General features: G+C 33.8%; 1 long non-coding RNA gene across 1 annotated transcript; it reads left to right on the top strand.

The window, feature by feature from the left end:
* The first annotated feature begins 1853 nt into the window (after positions 1–1853).
* Positions 1854–4023, top strand: LOC127118753 (uncharacterized). The gene is made up of 2 exons (XR_007802332.1): positions 1854–2557; positions 3555–4023. It is a non-coding gene; the product is annotated as an uncharacterized LOC127118753 (long non-coding RNA).
* The last annotated feature ends 2138 nt before the right edge of the window (positions 4024–6161 follow it).

Here is a 6161-nt window from a genome sequence, read left to right as displayed (position 1 = left end):
CATCCATTTGTACTAAATGGGAATTGTTTAATTAGTTTTGTGCATAAGTGTTAGCTTTCGAGTGTTTGCTGTCTCAAGTTATTAAAAATTGAAAGAGGAAAATAAAGGGGTTGCAAAAAGTTATTTTAATTAAGGTGTGCCTGAAAAGATTGCGGGTCTTACTCCTACGTATCTCCGGGTACGATAAAGAATTCAAGGTTATGTAGTTCTAGGTAGAAAATATTTATTTGTGGATCGATTGTAGCAAAAACTATTTTGTCACAATCAAATGGAAAACATTGGTTATCCAAAATGATTAGAGAAGTGGGCGTTTTCATCACAAGAGAATTGATTTATAAATCAACATTCGCGAAAAAAAAATCAATTAGCTCACTCACACATATGTGATCGAAGTGTCTCGAGACAAAACATGTTTCGTTTAAAAAAGAGTTTGAAGGTGAAAGCCAAAAGGTAAAATGGTTTGGATGTGTTGGATTATTTTTGGATGATGATAAGCACCTGGATGGTCGAGATATACATATCGTATCCTAACCGTCGGGAGCTTTTGATATACACCATGTTCCATTTTCATCTTATTTGTGAAAGGTTTAGATATAGTTAGGTACTTTGGTTGGACGATGAATATTCGGATGGTCAAGATATACATCTCGTATCCTAACACTCGGGAGCTCGTGATATACACCATGTTCCTTTTTCATCCAACTTATTGTAAAAATAATTTTAGCAATGATTGCATTGAGAGTTTTATAGAGGGATGACAAGCATTCAAATGGTCAAGATATACACCTCGTATTCTAACCCTCAGGATATCGTGATATACACCATGTTCCTTATTCATACTTATTTGCGAAAAGATGTTTGATAACTATTACGTGTTTATGTTTTTATTTTGAAAATGCACTCGATGTTGATCGAGGTTTGTTTTGTGTTTCAGAATGATTTAAAATGTTTTGAAGGTTTAGAAATGATAGTGAAATTGAAAATGTGGTGAATTTATTTTAAGATTGGAATGGTTTGAAATGAGAGATTATGGTAAGAGTTAATTTGTTCTTCTTTTGAAAAGTCTTTGATGTTGATCAATATTTTTTTATTCTAGAAAAGGTTGATTTCATTTTTGACCAACTATTTAAGTCAATTCATTCAACTAACTAAAGGAAAGAATAAAAGAAAATAAATAAATAAAAATACAATCAAAAGGATGGGGATACGTTTGTCATTTAAGAAATAATAAAAATAAATAAAACTAAAACAAATAAGAAATAAAATAATGAAATATGATTAAAAAAACAAAAAGAGAGAGAATAATGGTGCAAGTTAGTTATTGGCTTTTTGGTTTAAGAGTGAATTTACTTTAAAAGAGTGATTATTATTTACAAATAAGAGATAGGTTAATTAATATTTTTTTTCTTTCTTTTTGAATGAGTTTACTTTAATTCGAATCTGTAATTATGTTAGTATTTAATTAACTAAAAATAATAATATGAAAAGATAATATAAAAAGAAAAAAAATCAAAACTAAAAAAGAAAATAGAAATAAAATAATATGCAATGAGCCAATAGTAAACTAAATGAGAAAGCAAAGCCCAAAAAAAGAAATAAAAGAAAATAGGGTGGCAAAAGCTAGAATTGTGGCGCACAGAGAAGTGGGCGAAGGCCCAAAGACCAACCCAGCCCACTCTGGAGTCAACTTAGTTGACTCAAACAAAAAGTGTTGGATCAACCTAATTTCTAATCAAATTGGATCTAAGGGTTGAGACCAACACATAGAGAGGCTATGCTGGGGATTCCCTCATGGAATCAACCAAGGCCAGGAAGCATCCAAGTGACCTGATCAAGGAAATGAAAGGAAAAAGTATAAAAGCATAATCCCCCTCAGACTAAACCCATTTCTCTTTAAATATTCTCTCTTCTCCTTACTTCTCCCAACTTTCTCTAAACCCTCTCAAACTAACCCAACGGCCCTCCCCTCAAACCACCACCAACCGCCTTCAACCTACCACCGGGCGCCCTAAAAGCCACCATGAAACCTAGTTTTTGGTTGAAGCTTCACCAGAAACTTCATCCTCCATCAAAACTTTCCAGAATCCCTCTAAATCAAGTCAAAACATGCAATGATATGAACAAACCCGTAACCAAATCCCTTCCTAAACACAATTCCCAAACAAAAACAACCAAAAACCTGCAATTAGAAGAGAAAAAAATCTAAAACCCTAATCTTCCCCTCATTCAAAATCAAAACAAATTCACCCTAACCCTTCAATCGAATAATCAAACCACAACAGAAATCACAACAACATACAAATACAAACACAAATCAAGCCAAGACAAAGAGATTAACCAATAAACCCTAAGTCAAAATAAAGTCTCATTCTAGTTCAAACACATTCAACACAAGCTTGGTGAGCAACAATTATAATAATCCACAATGAAAATTTTAGGAGAAGTGAAGTATTACCACTCCAGATGTTACTGGAGGGATGATCCACAAATAAGTCCCATGGATTCTCTGTTCTCTTCCTTTTTTATCTTATCCACTTCTTCTACACCTTCTATCTATGTATGTATTTTTCTGCCTCTGTTTGTTGTTATTGCTCTATTGTTGTTGTTGTTGTTTGGTTAACTAAGCTCACTATATCAGAGTTTCAATGTGAAGCTCTAAATAGTTAGGGTTTATGAGCTCTGAGTATAGGTTAGGGTAGAAATCTAGTAGATATTTGGGTAGTTGTTATTGATCTCTTAATAATATGTTTGTTCTCAATAGGTTTTTGATGTGTAAATGAGTGAAAATGTGTTGGCTTTATATCATACTTAGGGAAAACTTACGTGTGCGTGTGCATGAAATGAGGAAGATATTTCTTCCTCAAGTGTGTGAGTTGTGAGGATTTGTCTAAGATAAAAATTAAAATGGAATGAGATGTTAGAGAGTGGAAAAAAGATCCCACAAAATGTGGGATTTTGAGAGTGAGTGGAGAGAAATCGAGCCAGGCCATGTGCCCTTGCTCTTTATGAATTTGAATTTATTTTGTCATGTGTAATTACTGTAGATTGTTATCTCAGTGCATTTTAATGCAGTGACTTTTTTAAGGTTGGGAAATTTGGATTGCTCTTATTTTTTACTGCAGTAACTTCATTTGGTTGTGATATTTGTGGAAAAAGTTGAATTCCTTTTTATGTTTTACTGCACTTTGTTACTGTACAACAAATTGGTTGAGTGATGATGTCGATTTTGCATTTCCCATGTTTTGGTCTTGTGATTGGACTTTCTTTTTGCAATAGCTTGTTTTCATACCATTACCTTCTTTTTCATAACTTGGTATTCACTTGATTTTATTCCTAAATGTTTGTAATGCTGCCACTTATTCCTTTATATCAAGCCATAATAACATGATGCAACTTATTTGAATTAGTAATGCATGAACATGGTGCAATATGACATTTCTGCATAGCCTTGTGTGAGTTCAACAACTTGTGTTTTTGCGTTAATTGGATTATGGTAAAATTTAGAATATGGATTGACATGGTTTTATCTTGACTACCTTTTCTTTGTGCACTAGGTCCTTGAAACGGTTTGGAAAAATCATCCTTAAGTTTAGGCTTTCATGTGAGATTGAAGATGGATAAGAGGGACTGGAGAAAGCTTCTTGGAGAAAACTTGAGTAGGAATAAGTGATGGACCAAAAGTGAAGGTTTAAATATGAATTGTTGGTGAAGAAGTTGGATCAAAGCTTGAAGATGAATAGTCATTAGGTGTTAGTTTTGTAGGCTTTTAAGTTCCAATTATGAACAAAATGGTTAAAACTAAAAAATGTACAAGAATGTAATGAAAATGTGTAGTTGTTTGATTGGCTGCATTTTGTGTTAAAACACTAACTGTATTCTGATGTCTTAACTGATGTCATGACATGCTTGAGTAGCATGTTGCAGGATTAGCTAATACAAGATTTACTGAATGTCAAACTGGATGTTATGACATTCATCCATGACAGCAGATACTGAACTATAGAATAGTTGATTTTTCTGTTATGGCTCAGTATTGAGTTCAGTCTGTTTTTCAGGAGAATAATAGACTTGGCACATAGTCTATTGTCTGAATTTCAAACTGAATGTTATGACATTCATCCTTGACAGCAGATACTGAATTATAGGCAGGTTGGTTTTTCTGCTACAGTTCAGTATGTAGTTCAGTCTGTTTTTCAGGAGAATAACAGACCTGGCATATGGCCTATTGTCTAAATGTCAAACTGAATGTCATGACATTTATCTCTGACAACTGATACTGTATTATAGACTGGTTGGTTTTTCTGTTACAATTCAGCATTTAGTACAGTCTGTTTTTCAAGAGAATAACAGACCTAGCATATGGCCTATGTTCTGGACGTCAAACTGAATGTTATGACATTCATTTCTGACAGCATATGCTAAAGTGTAGGATGGTTAGTTTTTCTGTTTCAGTATTTTTCTCAGGCTATTTTTCAGGAATCTAACAGCTGAGCTAAAATTCAGGAAACTAACAACTGAGCTACAATTAATGAACCTAACAAATAGCCTATTTGTTAGCACCCTAATATGTGGAAATTAGGTTAACTTGCTTAACCTTAATTTTAGGAAATACAAGTATAAGGCCCAAGTGCTGCAATATAAAAGGATGACAATCCTACTTTCAGAAACTCAGGGGTTTTAAGCGTGAAAAATTCATTGTACCATCATACTTCACTGCTGTATTTTTGTTTGTGTCTTGTATTAGGTTTAACTTGTGAGCCAAGCAATTATCACCTAGATGATTGCATTGGACTAGGGTGTTCATTGTGTTGTAAGTGTTGTGTCACTCTAAGCTTTTAAGCGTGAGTGCTGTGTTTCTTGATTAAAGTTGTTAAGCACAATCAAGAGTTGTTTGAAGTATAACTTGGTCATTAACTTTAATCCAATTAAAAGTTGTAATCACTATGGTGATTGAGGGGGAGTGAGTAGGAACTCTGGTCTTAGTTTAAGATTGAAATTGCATTGGGTAGGTATTAAGTGATAGGATTAAACAGTTGGTTTAAGGTCTGAATTAATACTACTAATAGTGGATTTCCTCCCTGGCTTGGTAGCCCCCAGATGTAGGTGTGTTTGTCACCGAACTGGGTAAACAATTCCTTGTGTTATTTACTGCACTTACATTTACCTGCTGTATACATTCCTGTCTGCGCAGAATCGGATGTCATAACATCCTGTATGACATCGATAGTCTGTTAACTAGAATTTCAAAATGTTACTTTCATAACTTTTGTTTGGTGAAGTTTCCATAGTGTAATGCAATACTTGATAAAAAAATAATGTATTGTCTAGGCTTATTGAATTCCAATTTCAATTGTTTGTATGTGAATGAGAAGAACAATAGATTTGGGAAACACAATCAAAGATGTATGCATAGATTTAAAAGAAAAATGGAAACACAATCAAAGATGTATGCATAGATTTAAAAGAAAAATGGTGCATGATATTTATCCATAACCACAATGAATGTATGCATGAACTTGTTTTATCAATACATCATATATGTATGAAAAAGAAAATACACATCAATAATTTGAATGGCAATAAGTGTATATGAAGAAAATCAAATGGTGTTGTTATTCAAACATCTAATGCAAAAAAAGTCAACAAGTCCCACATGAAAAGTTAACCTTGGTGGGCATGTTAATGGCACATAATGACCAAATAAAATGGTCATTAGGTAAATGAGATATGTAGATGAATATGCAGATGAAAACCTTTTTGGGGGAATGGAGATTTAGGGTATCACAGTTGTCCTTATTTAAATAGCTTTATCGGATGGCATGAGTGATGCAATCCTCATAGAATCCTGGTAAAAGGTATTTACATATAGAAAACCAGAATTTTTCCCCTCGATGCGGTGACATGCTTTGCTATGAGCTGAAGGGGGCTCTTTTTGTTTTGGTTTACTAGGGATATGATGTTGTCATACGGTGAACTGACTTTGTGTGTTTTGCTTTGGAAAGCAAATGTCGCGGTTAGCAAGAGTCGCCACCGACTTTTCTTTTATCCAATAAGGAAAGGTGGAAAAGAACAGGAAAGACCTTAATCAGATTTTGGGTTCGGGAGGTACATTATACAAAGGGAAGGTGTTAGCACCCTTTGTATCCATGGTTATCCATGGG

The sequence above is a fragment of the Lathyrus oleraceus genome, chromosome 2, assembly GCF_024323335.1.
Source record: "Lathyrus oleraceus cultivar Zhongwan6 chromosome 2, CAAS_Psat_ZW6_1.0, whole genome shotgun sequence".
Taxonomy (NCBI): domain Eukaryota; kingdom Viridiplantae; phylum Streptophyta; class Magnoliopsida; order Fabales; family Fabaceae; genus Lathyrus; species Lathyrus oleraceus.
This window is presented reverse-complemented; position numbering and strand designations above follow the sequence as displayed.